This window comes from Geotrypetes seraphini, chromosome 1 (genome assembly GCF_902459505.1).
Source record: "Geotrypetes seraphini chromosome 1, aGeoSer1.1, whole genome shotgun sequence".
Lineage (NCBI taxonomy): Eukaryota > Metazoa > Chordata > Amphibia > Gymnophiona > Dermophiidae > Geotrypetes > Geotrypetes seraphini.
In genome coordinates, this window is record NC_047084.1 from 394,433,534 (window position 1) to 394,458,029 (window position 24,496).

At 46.2% G+C, this 24,496-nt stretch overlaps 1 protein-coding gene across 4 annotated transcripts in view; it reads left to right on the forward strand.

Annotated features, from left to right (window-relative positions):
• The first annotated feature begins 10,025 nt into the window (after positions 1 to 10,025).
• Positions 10,026 to 24,496, forward strand: part of TDRD7 (tudor domain containing 7) — a 719,490-nt gene continuing 705,019 nt past the window's right edge. For 3 of the 4 annotated variants that reach the window (XM_033917728.1, XM_033917758.1, XM_033917748.1), the window contains exon 1: positions 10,026 to 10,279. The gene's annotated coding sequence lies outside the window, so the exon portion shown is untranslated. Of the gene's footprint in view, positions 10,280 to 11,139; positions 11,265 to 24,496 lie in introns of those variants that run through there. The other variant, XM_033917737.1, reaches the window with a different exon arrangement.

Consider the following 24,496-nt stretch of genomic DNA (forward strand, 5'->3'; position numbering starts at 1 on the left):
GACGATATCCAACTTCTGCACCCCATTGATACCAATAATCCTTCTGACATATCAGTAATCAACACAAAATTAGATCAAATACATAACTGGTTAAACAATAATAAGCTTGCATTGAATATCACGAAATCCAATGTACTACTTTTTCCCTGGAAGGATAACCCCAAACTAAGCCTCCCAATTTCTATTAAGGGTCATCCTTTACTAGAGGTCAACAATATTAAAATACTTGGAGTTATTTTCGATCACTCTCTTTCCTTCCACGACCATATTAGTAATGTTATAAAGTCTTCATTCTTCAGGCTTCGACAAATCCGCTCTGTATCTCAGTTCCTTAATGCCAATTCTCTAAACATCCTCATTCATTCACTTGTCATTTCAAAGATAGATTACTGTAATGCCCTGTTCAAAGGTATAGCACAAAAGGAAATAAAACGCTTACAGATAATACAAAATACATCCATTAAACTTATCTTTAAAGCAAAAAAATTTGATCACGTAACGCCGCTCCTTAAGGAAGCCCATTGGCTTCCGGTGGGTCATCGAATAATATATAAACTCAGTTTGATCACCTTTAAATCACTTCTTTACAAAACTCCAGCTTTCATTCATAAACTGCTAATCCCTTATACAGCTAATAGAACTCTAAGATCTGCCGAACAACATCTTCTAACGATTCCATCGCTAAAAATAATTAATACACGTCGTCAGTTTATTTTTTCAGTCACTGCACCCCAGACTTGGAATTCTCTACCGAGCTTTCTAAGGGAAGAAACTAATTTAGTAAAATTTAAATGTAAACTAAAAACATTCCTGTTCAGTGACGCATTCATAAACTAACTAGCTCCTAAGTGTCTTTTTAATAATCATGAGAATTTCATAAATTTAATCTTTCGAGTCTCATTTCCGATTTTTACTCTCCTATCAAATTTTATCTTTTTAAAATTATTATCATTATCCCTCCCTTATGTGCCTTCCCTTTATGTACATTCTACTGTTTTTAAAATGTAACTTCATCCCCTTATTTTCCTTTTGTCTCCAGTTTTGTCAAATCTGTTTTTTAACCTTGTTAGTGGTATCTTCTATGATTTTGTTTTTACATTGTAATTTTATTATATTGTACATCGCTTCGAATTTAGAAGAAGCGATTCATCAAAAACGTATTAAACTTGAAACTTGAGCTGGCTAATCACTACGATCGATTGGGCAGGCGGGTGGGGGCTCTTTGGGAAAGCGTGCAGGTCGCTGAAAAAGAAAGCCTGCAAACTAAGGTGAGGAGACGGGAGAGAGCTGGCTAATCACTACGCTCGATTGGGCAGGCGGGTGGGGGCTGCGAGGACCGTGCGATCGCCCGTGTTCCCGGCTCAAACTGGAAGGAGGGAGTGAAAGGGAAAAGGATTCTGGGCCAAGGGGATGAAAACGGAAAGAAAAACCCACATCAGGAAAGAAAGGGAAGAACAGGCAGGTGAGTCAGATGCTAGAAGCAGGGGGGGGGGAAGAAAGAGGGAAAAAAGCTAGATGGGGTTGAAAAGAAGAGACACACTGGTATGGAAGAGGAAGATAGGGGAAATCTGGACACAGGAAGGTAACAGAAAGAGGGGAAATTATGTGCATGGGGCATAGGGACAGAGACATAAAGGGGACATGCCATGGGGATGGTATATGGACACAGGGGGGGGCAATGGCAGATACATAGGGGAGATATTAGAAATGGGGAAAATAGGAGCACAGAAGCGAGATGGTTTGTGGGGATGGGACAGGGACCGAGCTCGTAGGCTTCAGTGGCTTGCACAAATTACATTGTAACGTGCCATGAAAATAAGAGGGAGGAAGGTAGATAGATAGGCCACGCGAGAGGAGCTGAAGGGTGGTAGAAAGGAACAGATGGTAAAGGAGGGAGGGAAGGGTGGTGGTGGAAAGGAATAGGACAGACATTGAAGGAGGGTGGAGAGGAACAGACCCTGAAGGGAAATGTGGAAGACAGAATGGGAAGAAGACAGATGCCAGACTATGGGGGAGCGGAGGGAAGAAGATGGGTGCTAGACCAATTGGGGGGGGGGGGTGAAGGGAGAGGCACAGTAACAGCAAATGGAAGACGCAGAGAGAAGACACACAGTGGATGGAAGGAATTGAATGAGAAGATGTGGAAAGCAGAAACCAGACAACAAAGGTAGAAAAAAAAATTCTATTTATTTATTTTTTGCTTTAGGATAAAGTAGTATATTAGTTGTGTTGATAAAAATTTATAAACAAAGCCCTGCCAGCTGAACATCTCTTTCTCTAGTTCAGCAGCAGGAACTTTGATTTATAAGAAAGGAATAAGCTAAATATTACACTACTAAGGCTTATATGGATGCAGCGGGGACGGTGACGGGGCGGTGAATGGGATGGCAGTGGCGGTGAAGGGGCGGTGAAAGGGATGGCGGTGACGGTGACGGGGCGGTGAAGGGAACGGCGGTGCAGAGGATGGTGGGCCGGGGACGGGGCCGTGGCGGGGACAGATTTTTTTCCCCGTGTCATTCTCTACCCAGCATCTGTTGTGTCGAGAGCTGCAAAAATGGCCTTTTACAATCATAGGGAGGCTTTATTAGAATATTGTGACAGTCAGCCTCAGCAGGATGTGATCCCGTTTGTGTCTACATTTAATCAGATATCTAGGACAACAGAGCAAGTTATACGTAGGCATATGAATATTCTGTGTGTACATCAGTGCCTTCAACACATGTGGGTTCTATTTTCCTATGGTCGCAATAGGAATTTACAGTATGTGACATCTTGAGCTTGAGTGTCCTTAGACCAATATTGACTGAACAGATTTCATAGGGTGAGCTGGGACATCATAGATGTCGAAAGAAGAGGAAACGAGAGCCGGCATGATTAAAAGGTGAAGTGAAAGAGGCTATTAGATCCAAAAAATCATCCTTTAAACAATGGAAAAAGGATCTGAATGAAGAAAATAAGAAGAAACACAAGCACTGGCAAGTTAGATGCAAAACATTGATAAAGACAGCTAAGAAAGAATATGAAGAGAAACTTTTTTTTTTTAGGTACATCAGAAGCAGAAAACCTGTGGGACCGTTGGATGATCAAGGAGCAAAAGGGGTGTTCAGGGAGGATAAGGCCAAAGCAGAAAGACTGAATTAATTCTTTGCTTCGGTCTTTACGGAAGAAGATGTAAGAGATCTACCTGAACTGGAAATGGTTTTCAAGGGTGATGATGTGGAGGAAATGAAAGAAATCTCAGTGAATCTGGAAGATGTAGTAAGCCAAATTGACAAGTTAAAAAGTGATAAATTGCCAGGACTGGATGGTATACATCCGGGGTACTAAAAGAACTCAAACATGAAATTGCTGACCTGCTGTTAGTGATCTGTAACCTGTTGCTAAAATTGTCTGTAGTATCTGAAGATTGGAGGGTGGCCAATGTTACGCCGATGTTTAAAAAGGGCTCCAGGGGAGATCTGGAAAATTACAGACTGGTAAGCCTCACTTCAGTGCCAGGCAAAATGATAGAAACAATTATAAAAAATAAAATTGTGGAACATGTAGACAAACATGAGTTAATGAGATGGAGTCAGCATGGGTTCAGCCAAGGGAGATCTTGCCTCACCAATTTGCTTGACTTCTTTGAAGGTGTGAATAAACATGTGGATAAAGGTGAGCCGGCTGATATAGTGTATCTAGATTTTCAGAAAGCTTTTGATAAAGTTCCTCATGAGAGGCTCCTGAGAAAATTAAAGAGCCATGGGATAGGTGGCAAAGTTCAGTTGTGGATTAGGAATTGATTATCAGATAGAAAACAGATGTTAGGGTTAAATAGTCATTTCTCTCAATGGAGAAGAGTAAACAGTGGAGTGCCACAGGGGTCTGTACTGGGACCGGTGCTATTTAACTTATTTATAAATGATCTAGAAATTGGAACGATGAGTGAGGTGATTAAATTAGCAGATGACACTAAAATGTTCAAAGTTGTTAAAACGCATGCTGATTGTGAAGAATTGCAGGTGGACCTTAGGAAATTGGAAGACTGGACGTCCAAATGGCAGACGAAATTTAATGTGGACAAATGCAAATTGATGCACATTGGGAAAAATAACCTGAATCACAGTTACCAGATGCTAGGGTCCACCTTAAGGTTTAGCGCCCATGAAAAGGATCTGGGTATTGTCGTAGACAATACGATTAAATCTTCCGCCCAATGTGTGGCGGCAGTCAAAAAAGCAAATGGGATGCTAGGAATTAGTAAAAAGGGATGGTTAACAAGACTAAGAATGTTATAATGCCCCTGTATCGCTCCATGGTGCGACCTCATCTGGAGTATTGCATTCAATTCTGGTCTCCTTATCTCAAGAAAGATATAGTGGCGTTAGAAAAGGTTCAAAGAAGAGCAACCAAGATAGTAAAGGGGATGGAACTCCTCTCATATGAGGAAAGACTAAAATGGTTAGGGCTCTTCAGCTTGGAAAAGAGACAGCTGAGGGGAGATATGATTGAAGTCTACAAAATCCTGAGTGGAGTAGTGGAGTAGAACGGGTACAAGTGGATCGATTTTTCACTCCGTCAAAAATTACAAAGACTAGGGGGACACTTGATGAAGTTACAGGGAAATACTTTTAAAACCAACTGGAGGAAATTTTTTTTCACTCAGAGAATACTTAAGCTCTGGAAAGCATTGCCAGAGGATGTGGTAAGAGCGGATAGTGTAGCTGGTTTTAAGAAAGTTTGGACAAGTTCCTGGAGGAAAAGTCCGTAGTCTATTATTGAGAAAGACAGGGGTGAAGCCACTGCTTGCCGTGTATCGGTAGCATGGAATATTGCTACTCCTTGGGTTTTGGCCAGGTACTAGTGACCTGGCCATCATGAGAACTCAGAAAGGCTATTCTTATGTTCTTTTGCTTATCCGTCCCACTCCCCGAGCTTGCATCAGCTGCAATGTGCACCATGCGTTCCTCCATGGCCGGGACCGCCACCATCTTAGAAGTGTTGGGGGAGTCGCTGGGTTGGGTATTAGTGAATCGGTACGTGTCTAGCTTACGTCACATGGACATGGTATATTCCCACACTCGAGTGAGGTGAAGTGAGGGTGAAAGATGTGCCGCAGTCACTTAATTTTGACCAATTTCACTGCAGCCCCGATGGAGCTCCACTGCTGCGCATTTTGCCACATCAGTGATGCCACTTCCTCACTACTGGCACTTTTTAAAAATGGGCACAAATGCTGTGCATGTGTTACACATGCACAATATGACTCATTAAAAAAAAAAAAAGAAAAAAGCACACCTCCAGCCGATGATGGCCTTTCCTAACATCTCTCTGACGAACTGGCAACAGGGACCGACCCCCTTGTGCCAGCAAAAATCATCAGGAGGGATGCCCACTCCCTCCTACCTTGCTGCCCACCCTTGTGTGAGAAAAAATTGGCAGGAGGGATGCCCAATCCCTCCTGTCAACAGAGGCCCCATGTGCCAGGCACTACCCCCCATGAACTATCCCCTCCCCTCCCCCTTCTCCCCCCTCAAAAAAGGCAGGAGAGTGGGCATCTCAACTGAAGGCTCCCCCAAACCTCCCCCCCTCTCAGTACCTTAATGTGAAGAGAGCACGAGGGAGGCTCCGTTCCTTCAGTTCTAAGGTCTGCCGATCCAAAATGGTGGGCCTTCCCCTCCTCAGTGCATCATGTGATGGGGCCTTAGGCATCTGAGCCAATCAGGGCCTTAGGCTTCTCCCTCTGTATCAATTCAATAGGGTAAATTGAATTGAAAAAAAATTTCCCTGAATCAGGTAGCACTACTGTTCAGCGCTGATCCCACACTGCTTTGGCATGCAAGCTCAAAAGAAGGACTGGCCAAAAACTTCCTACCTAGAACTCGGTAACTTGGTATGTTTGAAAATGGGATTGTGTACTCTCTCTCCCCACCCCCCTATCTCTCATTTTCCTGCACTGTTTTCCAAGTTAAAACTTTATCTTACTTTGGAATTTAGTTGTACAGGCAGTCCCCTAGTTACAGACTCCCGACATAAGTACAACTCATACTTAAGAACACAGTTATAGCTTTATTTGATTTCACTAAGCAGTATTTTCAGTGGCTTAAACTCCTACGCTTCTCCTGTAGCACATTCAGGAATGATAGATGGCTATATTAAGAACAGTGTGTGGTTGTGCATGCTGTACATTAGCGGGAACACTAGTAGTAGGTTCGTTTGTTAGCTGGTGTCAGCCTAGAGGCCTATGGGAAATTATATCAATCTGACTCTGGCATGGGAAGGCAGATAGACCCTTAGTGCAGGGAAACTGTTTTAAGTATCCCTTATATGTTTTAAGTTTCCCTGATTGAATCATGACTAGCTAAAAGGTGTTAATGTCTGATTAAGAGGGTGCTTAGGACAATGGTGCACAGATCAAGCCAGAGACTTAATCCCATCACCATGCTTGCAGGTATCTCACCCTCCTTAGCAATTAAATTAACCATTGTTTCAAACAGTTTGCAAGTTCTAAACAGAAAGATACTGGGAGATACAATATTTTCTCTATTCAGAATAAGATTCCAAGGTATAAAAGCCTGCTCTCTGTTCTATCAATCTCTCTTTTTCTATCAAGCTATCAGGAGAGGGGTCTTGGCCCTCTCTCTCTCTTTCTATCTAGCTATCTCTTGGCTCTTTGCTTGGCACTCTGGTTCTGTCTTGGCTCTCCCTCTCTCTGTCTATCCTTCCCTTTATCTATGGAACACGAAGCTTAGACCATCCCCCGTTTCTCTCTCTCTGGCTCTTCCTAGAACTGCAAGCTTCTATGTCCCTCTTTGCCTCTGAACTCTGTAAGGCAGGGAAACTGCTATGCTCTCTATTTAATTGTAATGCTTAATTGTAATGATTATAAATATTGCTTTTCTGTAAGACTATTTCTATAATATATTCTTTATATAATCACCTCTGGCTGTGCTTCTTATTTGATTCTATCCTTAATGAAACTTCTGTGAGGGAACTGAACCTGGGACCAGCGTTTGTCAGGACGCCTTTCACTTAACCCCTACCACCATACATTGGGGGGGTCACTAACTGAAACTGATTGCTTTTCTTTTCCCCTATTTATAAAATATATTATTTAAACGAAACTGACAGCTGGGAGCAGAGATAAGCAGCAAGTAGTGGCGTACCAAAGGAGGGGTGGTCCACCCCGGGTGCATGCCCTAAGGGGATGCATGGCTGGAACACCGGGTCTGGAACTTCCTACCCTACTCTGCCAACTGCAGTTTCAGACAGGGGCATAGAAGGAGGGAAGATGCCATATAGAAGGGGTAGAGAGAGGGAAGACAGTGGATGGAAGGAAGTGAGTGACAAAAAGATGAGGAAAGCAGAAACCAGAGAAGACAAAGGTAGAAAAAAAATTATATTAATTTTTTTGCATTGGATAAAGCAGTATTGTAGCTGTGTTGATAAATATTTATAAATAGAAAATGTAAATAAGGTGATCCATTTTTGACTAATTCATAGACCAAAACCTCCTTCCTCAGGTCAGGACAGGATACTGTACAGCAGCATACTTTACTGACTTGAGCAAAGTTGTTCTGGCCTCTGAAAGCTAATTGAAAAATTTATCCGCTATAATAAAACCCTTAGCGCTCATTCGCAGTTGAAACTCAGTGTGGCCGTGATCCTTGATCCGTGGCACCGCATGCGCAGTAGAGTTGAACTCTGCCTGTGGCAGTTTCCCCATCACCCTCCCTCAGCGACGCTGCAAGTGTGACGCTGCCGACCATATGGGTCCCTGCCTCACTCCTGAAAAGGTGGCGCTGCCAAAGCATCTGCGCACGCGGGAGAGTAGCCGGAGGTGGTCAAAATAGGGAAGGTAAAAGGAGAAATGGGAGCCAAGAAAGAAAGAAAGAAAGAAAGAAAGAAAGAAAGAAAGAAAGAAAGAAAAAGCCTAAGTCTACACATCTATTCTAGCACCTGTTAATGTAACGGGTTAAAAACTAGTTAATCCAATAAAATGGTATTATCTTATTTTCCATTTTTGTTTTATCCCCCCCCCCTCTTTGGCCCCATTTTATGAAGCTGCATTAGGCTTTTTTATCACCAGCCGAGACACCACCAGCTCCGACACTCATAGGAATTCTTTGAGCACCAGAGCTTTCACTGCCGTGGCCTGCAATAAAAATAATACCCGAACACAGCTTCATAAAGGGGGAGGGGGTGCTATTTGTTAATTTGTAAAGTGATGATCTCTTAGAGAGAGGAAGAGATAATAGTGGATGGGCAGACTGGATGGGCCATTTGGCTTTTATATGGCATGTTTCTATTTCTCTGGTTTTTTTCAAATTTACATCTGCTATCTTTATATTTTGCACAATATTAAGGGACATGTGTCACTTTTCTGTTGTGTTGCATTGCATGCAGAGTCCAGTTTCTTGGTGGTTCAGTTTAACTTTTGTCTACATATTTATATTCTACCCCCCCCTTTAGCAAAACTGTAGCGTGGTTTTTAGCACTGGCCACAGTGGTAACAGCTCCAACACTCACTATAAGCGTTGAAGCTGTTATTACTGTGGCCAGCGCTAAAATATGTGCTACAATTTTGTAAAAGGTGTGTGTGTGTGTAGGGGGGTAGTTTGTGATTACATATTCTATACTGGGCGAAGGTGTTTTCTGTGTTATGTGTAGACGAAAGCATTGACTGTGCAGGCTCAATCTGTACTAGTCTGGCTTGTTTAGTTTTACAATGGGTGTATTTTGTTCTATTGCTCATTGCAGTATGTAAGATGCTGCTTTTTCCTAGGTACACTCTTGTTGTGCAGTATATGGATTGTTACTAAAAATATGCTATGGTACAAATGCTAGGTACACCACTGGCAGCAAGAATCCTAAAATCTACATGTTCTGAGTTACAGTACATGCAAATCTGACTTAAGAACACCTTAAAAAATGTAACTTGTTCTTAACCTGAGGACTGCCTATATAGCTTAAAAGTGCTGAACACACAGTACTAGGGGACAAGCAATGAAGTTACTAAGTAGAAAATTTAAAATAAATGGGAAAAATATTACTTCACTCACCTTGTAATTAAACTCTGGAATTTGTTGCCAGAGAATGTGGTGAAACTTAGTAGGGCTTAAAAGAGGTTTGGGAAAATCCACAGCTTCTTTCTAGGATAAGCATAAAATCTGTTTTACTCTTTGGGGATTTTGCAGGTACTTGCATTGTATTTGATATACCACTTTTACATGAGTATTTAAGCTGTGTACAGAACTAGATAGAATAGGCACATTGAACTACCTTCTCTGTCCCAACCAAGCTCACAATCTAAACTAAAGTGCCTAAGAGAATAACATCACTTATATAAAAGATAAACTTGAAAGGAGAAAAGAAAGGACAATAAGTCCTGCGTGCTTGTACATGTGCATGTGTTGTTGGAGTGGCGCCGGCTTGATGGGGGAGTTCAGAGGTCCAGCGCATGCACCTGGAGGATGGCCGGCTTGAATCGGAAGCCGGGAGGCGCTGGTGGACGGCAGAGGCATCGGCCGAAGAGGGAGGAGAGCTGCACGGGGACCCCGGGAAATGAAACCACCACGTTGCAAGGGCTGCAGCACCCACAGGCAGGTACCCACCCCTGGGCCACCATAGTTGTGGAACGAATTGTTTCAGTTTACATTGTGGCCTATGGGGACATGTGCTTTGATATACGTGTACTTTGGATTACAAGCATGCTTCTGGAACGAATTATGCTCGTAAACCAAGGTACCACTGTAATTTCTGTTGGGTTTTGCACCCTCCCTCCCAAACTTTTAAAAGTTGGTTTCTATGACCTAGACTAGCCAATAACCACTGTTGGGATCAGGATACTGAACTTGACAGACGGTCTGTCCCGGTATAAAACTTTCATGTTGTTACCTTTCCCAATTTTCAGTGGTTAGAAAATATTTGCCTCCACTGATTAAAGAAAACATTGCGTCGGGTCGCACCTCAGGGGCAAGTGTCGCAGTGGCGAATACGCATGCGCGCTTCCTGCGACTTAAGACGAACGTGGAGGGGTTGGGCCAGCCAGGGAATATGAAAGTAAAAGTGTCCACAGCAAAGGAATAGAAACTGAGGGAAAAGCGGTGTGGGGCGGGACCACGACCCGGCGTTGTCTGTGCTTGCTCAAAGTGAAAACATCTGCGGTGGTTTTTGGCGTTGAGCGGAGCGAACGATGTAAAAGAATGAATTCTGTCTTTGGTTCTCAGCGGTGGCGTCGCGAACCTTCCATTGTGTCCTAGAAAGCGCGTTCATTCCTAGCACTGTTTGGGCTCTGCAGGTGAGTGTGAGACCGCGAGCTAGAGTGTGTAAATTTCTTTTTGTTGGGTTGGTATTCCTCTGTGTTTCTGGCTCTTACCGTCGCATTTGTTTTCCTCTAATTGGAGTTCCTGTCAGTGAAAGGATGGGGAATAAATGCCGCCGCCTGAATGTTCTTTAGTACGCTTACCACTGTGTTCGTTTGTGCTTTCTCCAGCCCGTCTTGGTTCAAGCTGAACGTGCAGGTAAAGGGATCCGTTTGTAAACAAAACCGAAACGCCGGAGTCTGCTTGTTACTTCTAGTGATGTAGTTTTGAGTATGGTAAACGCAGTTATGCTGATCTACTAATCCTGAGCTGGGGGGGGGGCGAGTTCATTCTGCCGACCGTATACATTGGGCGAAGAAGACGGCAATTTTTGTTTTCGTGCTCGGCTGTCAAAAAGACAATTTTTTAAAAGTATATTATGTAATTATCTATGCGCCGCGTCCTAACTTTTCCGATCTCCTCTAAAATGTAGCATAAAATAGCCTAGTTGTCGAGTTTGTCCTCTTAAATGCATGGAAATATATTATGAAAACTAAATGTCATTTCTGCTAACTGCATATGTTTACTATCATTTGGGCTCCGACACTTCCTTTTCGGGTCCCAAACAAAATACTGCAAGTAAAATGTATTTTACCGAAAGTGCAAAATTAGTTTTGTCTTATTCCATTATCAGGGCCGGCGTTAGGGGAGGGCAAACAAGGCAGCTGCCCTGGGCCTCGCAGAGCGTTCCGCGCATATGTTTTCCTTGTTGGCCTCTCTCCGACTCACAGTTTTCTTTTTCTGCTGGGCCTTAGTGCGGCAACCGTTTACATAAGTTGACCGAAGTCTGACACAACTTCCTGTTTCCGCCTGGGCGGATAGCGTCAATAGAAAAACTTCGGGCCGTTCAGCCGCCTGCAAATGATGACGCGCCGGGGCCCCGCTGACAAAGAAAACTGATTTGGAAAGGCGACCACGAAGGTGAGGGGAAGAGGTATGTGTGTGTGTGAGATGGGCCAACAAGAAGAAATTGAATGGCGCTTGAGCTTTAGTATGTGCTGTCAGGAGCGTGTGGGAAAGTAGTGGTGAGAAGGTGAGGGGGCAGGCTACTTAATGGAATTGGGGTGGAGAGTGAGGGGACTCAGGATACTCCATGGAATTGGTAGATAGAGAGAAAGGGGCAGGATATTCGATGGAATTGGGGTGGAAGGAGAGAGAGAGAGGGCAGATGGTGGAAGTGGAGTAAAGGAAGAGAGAAAAGGGCAGACGTTGGATGTCAGTGGGAAGGGGAGAGAGGGGGAGCAGACACTGAATGGAAGTAAAGAAAGGGTACATACTGGATGGAAGGAGAGGAGAAAGAGGAGCAGATAAATAAAAAAAGGGCACATGCTGGATGGGGGGATGACGACAGGATAGAGTTAGTGAGATACTGGAAGGGGTGAAGCAAAGGGGTGGCAAGCTATAGGTAGACACAGTGAAAAGAGGGAAACTGAGGACTGGATAGTAAGAATGTCTAAATTTAAATTCTGAGGCAAAAAATAAATAGGAAAGGGAAGAAGAGAGAGGAAAGAGACACCAGGTCTGGGGGGAGAAAAAGGGGGTAGGAAACATACCAGATCTGAGGGGAGGAAATGAGAAGAGAGATGCTAAAAAAACAGGGGGGTGGAGAGAGAGATGCCAGACCCTGGGGGGGGGAGGAAAGAAGATGGATACCAGACCAATGGGAGGGGAAGTCGGACAGTTTCTGGAAGGGGTATAGAAAGAGAGCAGATGCCATATATGGAAGAGGCACAGAGAGGGCAGACAGTGGATGGAAGGAAGAGAATGATGAGAAGATGAGGAAAGCAGAAACCAAACGACTAAAGGTAGAATAAAAAATTCTATTTATTTTTGCTTTAGGATAGTATTGTTGATAATCATTTATAAACAGAAAATGGAAATAAGGTGATCGATCCTTTTATTGGACTAATTTTAATGCATTTTTGACTAACTTTTCAGAGACCAAATCCCTCTTGTTCAGGAAAGGATACTGTAACAGCAGTATACTTTACTGACCTGAGGAAAGAGATTTTGACCTCTGAAAGCTAATTGAAAAATATATTAGTCCAATAAAATGAAATGATCTTATTTTCCATTGTTTATTTTTATTAATTTGTAAAGTGATTTTTTTGTTTCTCTTTTCTCAAATATACATCTGTTGTCTTTATATTTTGTACAGTTTTAGGGGACATGCATCACCTGTTTCTGTGGTGTTGCATTGTATGCAGAATCCGGCTTCTTGGTGGTTCAGTTTAATTTTTATGTACATATTTCTATTTTTAGTTTGATTACTTATTCCTTACTGGGCAAGGGTGTTTCTGCATTCCATGCGTATGAAAGACATGGTTTTCTGTTCACATTGACTGTGCAGGATTGATCTATACTACATCTGGCTTCTTTGTTTTTCTTTGGGTGTATAACGAATTGCTGACTCAGTCTTTCGTGCTAATTTCTGACCGCCTCTTCCGGGAACTGAAGTCAAGCTATACCAATCAGGAGGTGCTTTGATGCACCAGATATGTCAAAGCAGCTTCTGATTGGTGTAGCCTGACTTTAGTTCCTGGAAGAGGCGGTCAGAAAATACTAAGCAATGATCCCGCATCCAATTTTCAGCACCTGCTGCTGCCCCTGCCTCCTGCCTTCTCCTGCCTCCGATCTGCTCCTAAACCGTATTTGCGGTTTTTCGAAATTTGCGGGTGCTCCTGAAACGGAACCCCTGTAAATTTGGGGGGAATACTGTATTGATGATCTAGTGCTCGCTGCAGTGTGTAAGATGCTGCCTTTTCCTAGGTACACTCTTGTGCGACTTGTGAATTATTACTAAAAATCATGTTTTTCAAGTAGAGGGGGGGATGCTAAAAAAATGATCGTCCCTGGGTGTCATATGCTAGGTATGCCACTGGTAGAATATGTTGGCTTTGGGATATGTGCATCACAGATCTTGGTATTGTGTCCAGTGGCTTACCAGACAATTGAGTGAGGGTGGGCAGTGGTCCTGAGGGTGGGCACTAAATTTTCTTCCTACCATGCTCTATGCCTCCTATCCAAATGCAAAATATAAATATCTAAGTTTGTGGATTTCTCAAAGCCCTGCCAGCTGAAGACCTCTTCCTCTAGTCCAGTGGCCAGAGCCCTTCAAACTCTGCAGCTACTGGCAGCTCAGAGACAATGCTGCTAGCTGCAGAGCTTGGAGATTTCAGGCTGCCAGAAGGAGGTCTGATAGGGTTTTGGGATCTCTACCATCCAGGGCCCAGGTCCACCAAAAATTAACCTCCTCCCAATAGCAAGGGAGATGGCTATTTTGGTGGGCCTGGGATCCTTGTGTGTTCAGTACAGAAAGAAGTGCATATCTGCTTTTTTATTTCTCCCCAGTGTTGTAATAATTGATGAGTGTTCAAGTTTATTTAAAATTTGATTAAATCGTTTATCAAACTTCTAAGCGATGCACAAAATAAAAAATAGTTCAATTTCTATTTGTGATCTTTTGTTCTGTATTTGGTAAAGGTCTGTCTGTGTTGTGTGTGAAGAAGTCATTTAAAGTTGTTATCCCAGGACAAGCAGGCAGCATATTCTCAACATGTGGGCGACATCATCCATGGAGCCCCGTAGCAGACAGCCTCGCAAGCAGACTTGCTTGTAGAACTTCAAAGAGTTCGACTCCTGCACTGCCCATGCGCAAGTACCTTCCCGCCGAACTAGATCATGTGTCTCCTCTGAGGTACCTCAGTTCTTAGTTTTCCGCGGAGCCAAGAAGCCCTGTTTTTTCTGAGCTCTACTGTTCTTTCAAATTTGTGTTCTCGCACCACGGCTTTCTTTTATTATTTTTATCTAACAGTTAGTCGCTGTGCAGTTTGTATTAAAAAACCCCCAACAAAACAAACTTATTTTTTTTCTTCGTTCGTCGGTTCTCATCCGACAGGACGCCACCGGCCCTCATTCGGCTACAGCTTTATTTTACTTCTATGTCCCGGCCTCTTACCGGTTTTAAAAAGTGTAGTCAAAGCGGCCAGGATATTTCTTTAACCGACCCTCATCGTTGGTGTATAAAGTGCTTAGGAACCGACCCTCATCGTTGGTGTATAAAGTACCTCGGACCCGACAATTTTCCTGAGTCCTGCCCGCGCTGTTCTACTCTTCAGAAATGAGCCCTTTGCAGATGTGCCAAAAGTTTGGAGCTCTTTGGCCCTATGGAGCAGTCTGCAGAAAAAACCTCGACCTCAACCCCCATAGCAGCTTCATCTTCCAAGACCTTGACCTTGTCACACCCGTGATCTATATGAACACCTAGAACAGCCAGGTGGTGACATGTTGCTTGCTTCTGGCGTGGTCCCTTTAGAGTTAGGGTATCCTTTCAAGTTGGCTGCCACTAGGCAAATGCCTAACCTAGCTTATTTCCAAGGACTTTAAAGCACACACTGTTGTCAGAATGGCCTTGGTACAAAACATAAGCTTTATTCGGCCCCTGGCCACAGGATTATAGTGCAACCCAGGTTTCTCTGGTATCGTGAAAACAATACAAAAAGTTAAAGGTTCATTCAGTTCCCCTGAACTCAATTACCAGCTCTGGGTTTGCTAGATAAATCATGTACAGTCCTTTGTACCAGAGTTTTACAGTTCTTTACCTTTTAATAATAATAATAATAATAATTTTATTTTTATATACCGCCAAAGCCATGAAGTTAGAGGCGGTTTACAACAAGAAGCGCTGGACAATCAGCGAAGAAGTCAACAATTCAAAGACATCTATACAATCTTATATAATGGAAGAAGTAGAAAGCTATATAGTTCATAAGGTTAATGGTTGAATTTGCAGTGCTATAAAATTCTTAGTTTACAAATTGAGTGAACAAACTTGTTTTTATCAATTTTCTAAAATTGAGGTAGGTTGAGGAGTGCGTGATAACGTTCCATTTGCCTGCCTGGAAGGCGAGGGTTCTGGCCAGGAATCTTTTGTAGTGGCAGGCCTTTATTGTTGGGTAGGTGAACAGATGTGTTCTTCGTGTGGGCCTAATAGAACTTGCCAGATTAAATTGGGAAACTAGGTAAGTGGGGGCCAGACCAAATATTGATTTATAACACAGACAAGAGAACTTAAACAGAATTCGCGTCTCCAGGGGCAGCCAGTGGAGTTTTTGATAATAGGGGCTTATGTGATCTCATTTCTTCAGCCCAAAAATCAGTCAAACTGCTGTATTTTGAATGACTCTGAGTCTTAGAATGTTTTTTTTTGAAGGATCCCAAGTAAATGATATTGCAATAATCGAGCATGCTTAAGATGGAAGATTGAACCAGTTAAGTTGGACTTTTTGTTTGTTTACATTCAGGTATTCAAGCATTTTCCCCTATCTGTCCTGGTGGGCTCACACTACCCAAAGAACCTGGGGCAATGGGGGATTAAGTGACTTGCCCAGGGTCACAAAGCACAGTTACTTACCTTAACAGGTGTTATCCAGGGACAGCAAGCAGCTATTCTCACATGTTGGCCACGTCATCCATGGCTTGGTGGTGAACCAGTTTAAATAAACAGCTCTTCAAATCAGAGCTAAAGGAGAGACATTTATAGCAGTGCTTAATAAAGCCGTATTGCTGGGCTACTGGTCCTAGTAGCCTTAAGAAGGAGACAGCAATATTGTTGTGGAGCCAGTTCTCTAATAAGCTACACAGTCCATTTGCTAGCAGTACTCGAGAGACAGCCTATGCTGTTTTCCAGCAGTGAAATCACTCTCCAGCTGGGCTGGATTTAACCCTAAAAGTAACGGAGCAGGTTTACACTCAAAAGTCTTTATCTCCATTTTTAAGAGGCATGCAGGCTAATTGCATTAAACAGTTGCTATGGCATTCAGTTCCCAACTGGGCTCTTTCACGGAGTCCTGGAGCCATGGGAGGGGCATAATCGAAAGGAACGTCTAAGTTTGTTTTCGTCTTAATCAGCTTTCTTTCTCTTTTCTTCATCAGATGGCTGTGGACTTGGATATTCAATTAGATACTGGCTCCAAGGGATCACGTGACGCTATGCTCAGGAGCAGACGGTGATTCGCGTCTCTCCTGCCGCCTACCTGGAATCGCCCGACTTTAGCTGACTCTTCGCCCCCGTCAGACCGCTGTTTTCCTGCTGGGGGCTAATTGGAGACGGCGCCGGTGTTGTGGAGTGCGAGCGGGGCTGTATGGCGGCAAAATCAATCCGACCGCACAGAGAACGCGCCCGGCTCGCTGAAGAAAAAATGGCGGCGGTCACCAGCCCAGCGGGGCCTTCAGCTTCTCCGTCGTGGGTGGCGGAGATCACCACGGAGGTAACGGCGGCTTTGGAGTCCGTGCTGGAGAAGCGGCTCAAGCCGCTCGATGACAAGCTGGAGCGGCTGCAGGGGAAGCTGGATGGCGTAGGCAGAGACCTGGAGCAGTTCCAGAGCAGGGTCGGCGAGGTGGAGGACCGCGTGGGTGGAGTGGAACAAGCACAGAGCCAGCAGTTGCAGCGCCTGGAGGCTCTGGAGCTCAAGGTGGATGAGCTGGAAAACCGGGCCAGAAGAAATAACCTTCGCTTTGTGGGGCTCCCAGAGTCTTTGGGGGAGTCTGACTTGCAATCCTTCATGGAGCGCTGGATCCCAGAGTCCTTGGGGCTCTCGACTGCGCTGGGTCGCTTCCGGGTGGAGAGGGCCCACAGGATTGGAACTCGGCGGGACGCGGAAGCCAGACCCCGAGTGGTTATCATCCGAGTGCTCAACTTTGCTTACAAGTCCGCGATCCTGCAGGCGCTGAGAGGAGGTCGTCAGCTGACTTATGAGAACCGTAAAGTATTGTGCTTTCAGGACTATTCTCCCCAGGTGGCTCAGCGGCGTCGGGGCTTCAGCTCCGTTTGTTCAGCCTTATTCACTCGTCGGATCCGGTTTGCTCTACTGTATCCTGCTCGACTCCGTGTCTCCCAGGGGGGCTCGGTTCGCTTCTTTGAGTCCCCATCGGCAGCCCGGGATTACTTGGCCCAATTGGATGGCGGTGGTGGCCTTCCGTCATCTACTGCCCCGTGACCAACTGCTCGGAAGACGCGGCTGCTTGTTGGCGGGCAGTGACATTTGAACCTGGGGAGCCTTGATGATATTGGCTTTTCCCCCCTCCGCTTTTTCATCAATTTTCTGTGGGGCCCTCTGCCCCCCGCTTGGAGTCTTGGAGGGGAGTTTGCGGAGCTCTGGGAGTGCCCTGCTTCCTCAGCGGTCCTCTGGTGGGCTGGCTGCTGCTTTTGCCCTGTTCCCCGGGTTGCCTTCGTCTGCCTTTGTTCTTGGTTGGGATCTTTTTTTGGACTACGATTGGACTTTGTTGGGGGGCTCGGGAGACACGGGGGGGCTGAGTTTTTGGGAGTTTGGTTGTGGGGGTCGGGGGGTAGTGGAGTGTGGGGTGTGCAAGGGGAGTTAGAGTGCTGAGTGTTTATGAGGGGGTGGTTGGGTCCTTGGGGGGGAAGGTTTGTGTGGACTGGACATGTGGTGGCCTCTTCCCAGATTAGGGGTGGGGGGGACCCTGAGGCGGGTGGGGTTGAGTTGTTGCTCTTTGAGGGTATAGATGGGGGGGATTTGCTCTTGGTATCGGGGGTAGGTTGCTTCATGGGGGCTTTTAGTGGGGGTGGTCCAGGTAGGCTGGCGTCTTCATGTGATGGGTCCTCTTTGGAGGATCGCACTGGGGGGGTTTTTGGGGGGTGGGGGTTTGGGGGGCGGTGGGGGGGGAGGTTGGGGTGGGGGGTTGGAGGGGGGGGTTTGATTCGGAGCAGGGGGAGGTCGGTTTTTCTTTTGATCCGGAGTGGCTTGGGGGAGGTTGGTTTGGTGGGACACCGCAGTGCTCAGGAGCCCGCTTGCTGGGACGGTGCTCTGGAGTGCCCATGGAATTTTTTCACCTTTGTTTGGTGTTTTTGTTTTTTGTTTTTCCATGGTTCGAGTGGTGACCTGGAATGTTGGGGGGGTCACGTCCCCGGTGAAGCGTACTAAAATTCTTCAAGCTTTACAACGCCTCAAGGCTGATATTGTATTGCTACAGGAGACACACCTTACTGCGGCGGAGCATGCTAAACTCCGGCGGGGTTGGGTGGCTGTGTGCAAGGCGGCGGCTGGCTCCAGCCGGAAATGCGGGGTGGCTATTTTGGTTCGTAAGGGGGTTGCTGCTAGTCTGGACTCTGTGGGGGCTGACTCAGAGGGCCGATATATCTTTTGTAAGGCTCAGATCGCGGGGTCTGTGGTTCTTTTGGGTAGTGTTTATGCTCCTAACACGTATGATCGGAGATTTTATAGGCGTTTACAGGCGATCCTTGCGCCTCATCAGGGTGTGCCGATGTTGTTGGGAGGGGATTTTAACTCGGTTTGGGACCCCTCTCTGGATAGATCATCTGCGGTCCCTAATCGCCGGGCTCAGGACGGCAGGGGGCTCCCCTCCTTCTGTCAGCTGTTGGAGTTGGAGGATGTTTGGAGGATTTTGCACCCGACTGAGAAAGATTTTACTCATATGTCACGGGCGCATTCCACGCAGTCACGTATTGACTACTTGCTTCTTTCGCGGGCTGTTTTTTCTCAGGTGGAGCGAGCGGAGATTGGTCCCTACGCGATTTCAGATCACGCTTGGGTGTGGCTGGAGTGGACGCCCCCGGGGCAGTCCTCGCAGTCCCGTCAATGGAGATATCCTCTTTGGCTCGGCCAAGATCCCAAATTCTATGATTCGTTGGTGGCGCGCTGGAAAGATTATTGCTATCATAATGATCAGCACCGGGAGGACCCTGTTCTTTTTTGGGAAACCGCTAAGGCGGTTCTTCGTGGGCATATTATTAGTTATGTTTCGCAGGCCAAAAAGACTCGGGATCGGGAAATTCTTCGTTTGTCCCGGTTGTTGGGGAATCTTCGTCGAGCGTATGGACGTCAGCCCACTGATGTCAACCGGCGGGCCTTGTTGGAGGTGCAGGTCGCTCTGAATGAGAAACTTCACCAGCGGGCAGCTAAGAGCCTGGCCTATTACAAATATCGTCTTTATGCTTATGGTAACAAATGTGGCCGCCTATTAGCTCGTTTGATTTCTCACAGGGAGAGTAGACAGAAAATAGTAGCCCTTACCTCTTCGGATTCCAGGCCTATTACAGCGGATGCGGACATTTGTCAGGCTTTTCGGGACTATTATGCTGAGTTGTATGCAGAGCCTTCGACTCAAGGTCTCCCGGGGGAGCTGTATTTGGATTCTTTGGATTTACCTGGTTTGGACCCGGCCCATTTGGAAACGCTGAATGCCCCATTGTCGGAAGAGGAGGTGGATTCGGTTATTCGTCAGAGCCCGACCTTGAAGGCGCCGGGCCCTGACGGTTTTCGGGCAGAATTTTATAAGTTGTTGCGGGAAGAAATTGTCGTGCCGCTTACGGCTATGTTCAATGTCATGGTGGATGCGGAGGCTATGCCGGCTTATCTTAACTTGGCTCACGTTATAGTTCTGCCTAAGCCGGGACGTGACCCCACTAGGGTGGAATCCTATCGCCCTATTTCTCTGCTCAACTGCGAAGTGAAGATCTTGGCTAAGGTTCTGGCCAATCGGTTGGCTTGTGTTCTTCCTGCGCTTCTTCATGAGGCTCAGGTTGGGTTTGTGCGGGGCCGTTCGGTCGAGAAGAACTTGAGACGCATTCTAGCCTCTTTGGAGTTGTGTGCGCGCCGCCAACTGCCGTCGCTTATGGTCAGCTTTGATGCAGAAAAAGCTTTTGACCGGGTTCGTTGGGATTTTTTATTTGCCACCTTGGCCAAGTATGGGTTTGCGGGCCGTTTTGTTTCGGCGTTGAGGGCCTTGTATGCTTCTCCAACAGCGGCCCTTCTGGTGAACGGTTGCAGTTCTTCGTTGTTTGCTATCTCCCGTGGAACGAGACAGGGCTGTCCTTTGTCCCCGCTTTTGTTTATTCTCACTTTAGATCCTTTGCTACGCGCGATTCATTCGACTCCTGAGGTGCAGGGGGTTTCTTTTGGTTCCATTTGCTTTAAGGTGGCGGCTTTTGCAGATGATCTTTTTGTTCATCTTACGGACCCGCAGCGTTCGTTGCCGGCGTTATTGGAAACGATTCAGGAGTATGGGGACTTTGCGGGTCTTCGTTTGAACTTGGGGAAGTCGGAGGCTTTGCCCACTTCGTCTATCTTGCGGACTAACTGGGGGGCTTCCTTTCCGCTGCGTTGGGCGACGGATTCCTTTTGTTATCTAGGGGTTCGGCTCACAGCTTCACTTGGTCGTCTTTATTCTTTGAATGTCGGGGCGCTTTTGGATCGCACGTCGCAGCAGTTGGATCGATGGAAAGATTTCCCCCTTTCTTTGTTGGGGCGTGTGGCGGTGATTCGTATGGTCATTTTTCCCCAGTGGCTTTACGTACTCAGGATTCTCCCACTGCGTCTTCTCAAGAAGGACTTGAGGAGCCTGAGACGGGTTTTGGCTAGGTTTTGTTGGCGTGGGAGGAAACCTCGGTTGCGTTATGATCTTTTGGTGGGGGGGTGGCAGCAGGGTGGTCTTGGTATTCCGAATTTTGGTTTATATAATTTAGCATGTCTTTTGCGGCATCTTAAGGATTGGTTGTTTGGGGATTCTCAATATACCCCCACCTCGCTTGAGACTATTCTATACGCCCCGTATTCTCTCCTTGCCTTGCTTCACCTGCCGGGGGGGGCCTTGCCACGGGAGGTTCGGGGTTCAATTCTTTTGGCTTCCATGCGTGGGGCGTGGGAGGGTCTGGTTCGGCGCCTGGGGGGGGACCCGCGGGTGACTGCGCTGTTGCCCCTGATGGGCAATCCAGATTTTGTACCGGGCTCGGACAATTCGAATTTCCGTCGTTGGAAAACGTTGGGATTTTATTTGGTAGAACATCTGCTGACCGTCGATGGGGACCTGAGCACTTTAGCGGATTTGAGGGAGCGGTTGGGGCACTGCTGGGGGGACACTTTCGCTTATTGTCAAGTTAAACATTATATTCTCACGCTTTCCCGGACTGCCCTTCGGCACCCATTGGGGGCTCGTATTAGGGATTTGTATGCCCAGGTGGAGCCTTTTCAGACTTCAGTGTCCGCTTTATATCGGGCTTTGCTTCCTTTTGAGGCTCCTAGGCATTGTTCGGGGGTTCGGGATAGTTGGGCCTCAGAGCTCCATTTAGACCTTGGTACTTGGGAGGTTTCCCGGAATCTGGCAGGTTTGCCGCGTTTAATTCAAGGAGCTGTGTTGCAGGAATGTTATGCTCGCATTTTGTATAGAGGGTATATCACCCAAGCTCAATTATTTAAATTTGGGGGTGTTGCTTCTCCCCTGTGTTTTAAATGTGGTCGAGATCCGAACACGTTTGCGCATGCTTTGTGGACTTGTTGGTGTACGCAGGCTTTTTGGGCTGAGGTTGTCTCCTATTTGAGCTCGCTTTTGGAGTCGTCAGTGGAGGGCACGGTTGAGCAGGTGGTACTGGATCTACCGGGAGCTTTTCGTTCCTTGCTTCCGGGGGCTCGATGGCTGTGTCGTAAGGTGTGTCTCCTGGCCCGGCGTTGTATCATGCAGCAGTGGACTTCCTCGAGTCCTCCGTCTTTTTGGCATTTGAGGGCTCTTCTCCATGAGTTGGTTCTTTGTGAGGCCCGGGAGGTGGGGGTTTCCCTTAAGCGTCGGCGGAGCTTTTTGCTGATCTGGGACCCATATGTCAACTCCTTGTCTCCTAGGGGGCGTGGCCTGCTCCTGAACACCTTGACATGAAGCGGCTTTCTCCTGGCCAGCTCTGGATCTCGACGTCTCTCTGCTCTGGGGTTTTGGGGGGGGGGGTTTGTGGGGGGGAGGGGGTTGTAGAGGGCTGGAGGGGCTCTGCTTAGAGGGAGGGGGATGCCTAGTTGGGTTTGTCGCCCTAGGGTCATCAGAGTTCAGACCCTGGGGGGGGGGAATTGGGTTTGTGCTTTTCTATATCCGGTGTTCCACTCCCTTAGGGGGGTCGGGGGGGGTGTTGATGGGGGGTAGGTTTGGGGGGAGGCGGGACCTTGAGATGGTGGGAGATTTTTTGGGTTGGTGTTTGTGACATGCTTTGGTATGATTGTCTTGGTGTATGCAGCCGATGTATCTTTTTCTCTGAGCTGGCGTTTGTTGTTGCTGTATTCACTAATGCGTGCCTTATATTTTTTCATGTCAATAAAAAATTGTTACAACCTAGATACTGGCTCCAAATACTCTAAAGCAGTGGTCTCAAACTCAAACCCTTTGCAGGGCCACATTTTGGATTTGTAGGTATTTGGAGGGCCTCAGAAAAAATAGTTCATGTCTTATTAAAGAAATGACGATTTGCATGAGGTAAAACTCTTTATAGTTTATAAATCTTTCCTTTTGGCTAAGTCTTAATAATAATATTGTCATTTATAGCTGAAGAGACATATGATCAAGAAACTGTTTTTTATTTTACTTTTGTGATTATGATAAACATGCCGAGGGCCTCAAAATAGTACCTGGCGGGCCGCATGTGGCCCCCGGCCCGCGTGATTGAGACCACTGCTCTAAAGAGTATCTAGAAGTCATGCATCTTCCTCAACCTCCAGCAGAGTCTCTTAAGCTTCCACTTTATAAGCTTTTGAATCAGACTTTTGGTCGATGTATGGAAACACCTTTTTCCATACCAGCTGTTCCAGGAAAATTGGACTCTAGGTATAAGACTGTGCATCGCAAAGAGTTTGACAACTCACAGTTATCTCATCAATCTCTGCTTGTCGAATCCTCCTTGAAGAGGTCCCATTCTTCCAAGGTTTATGCCACCATTCCTCCTGGAAGGGAAGGGAAAACTATGGACAAATTCGGACGTCACATCTACCAGAATGCTATGATGTCCTCTAAAGTCCTCAATTATAATTTTCAATTCATCACTTACTTTGAATTCCTTATTTCTCTACTTCCAAAGTTTTTGAATTATTTGGATACCCAAATGCATTTTGAGTTTCAGGAAGTCATTGCTTCTTTATCTCAACTACGTTTGCATCTCTTCCAGTCATCTTATGATGCCTTCGAGTTGTCTGCCCGAGCGGCTGCTTGCTCTGTAGCTATGCATCATCTTGCCTGGCTTCGTACCATTGACATGGACCCTAATCTTCAGTACCGCTTAGCTAACATTCCTTGTGAGGGCAACGACCTCTTTGATGAATCCATCGAGGCAGCCACCAAGAAATTATCTGACCATGAAAAATCCTTTGCTTCTATAGTCAGATCTAAGCCAAAGCCAGCTCCTGCCAAACCTGCACGCCCTGCTCTTATCTATCAAAGGCATTTTGCTCCAAAGCCGGCTCCTTATACTCGCACTCCTCTGAAAAAACAGCAACCTCGGAGAAGCAACAGAAACCTCAGCCTTCTGCTGCACCTAAGGCTTCTCAGCCTTTTTGACTGTTTACAACAGAGTATAACCTCCGCCGTTCTGTCTGTCTCCTTTTCCCCCTATAGGAGGTTGTCTCCATCATTTATACAACCGATGGACGATAATTACATCCGACCTCTGGGTGCTTACCATCATCAGGGAAGGATACACTCTTCATTTCACTCAGGTTCCACCAGAGCTTCCTCCAAGAGAGTATCCTTCCAATCCATCCCAGACCGCCCTTCTTCTTCAGGAAGCTCAAGCTCTGCTTTCTCTCCATGCCCTTGGAACAGCAGACCAGGGGGTTTTACTCCCGTTACTTCCTTGTTCCGAAGAAGATGGGCGATATGCGGCCCATTCTGGATCTCGGGGCTCTCAACAAATTTTTAGTCAAAGAAAAGTTTTGAATGTTGTCCCTGGCATCCCTTTATCCCCTTCTTGAGCAGAAAAACTAGTTATGCTCTCTGGATCTCAAGGAGGCCTACACTCATATCCCCATTCATCCGGCCTCCCATCAATACCTCAGATTTCGGGTGGGGAATCTGCATTATCAATACAGTGTACTACCCTTCTGCCTGGCCTCGTCTCCCAGAGTGTTCACCAAGTGCCTGGTAGTGGTAGCGGCAGCTCTACGGAACCATGGTCTTCAGGTATTTCCCTACCTCGACGACTGGCTCATCAAAGATTCCACATCTCAAGGGGTTATTGTAGCGACCCAACGGACTACCTGGTTCCTACAAAGTTTGGGATTTGAAATCAACTTTCCCAAATCTCAGCTTCAGCCCTCACAGAATCTACAATTCATTGGAGCTGTTCTGGACACTGTCCAACTCAGAGCATT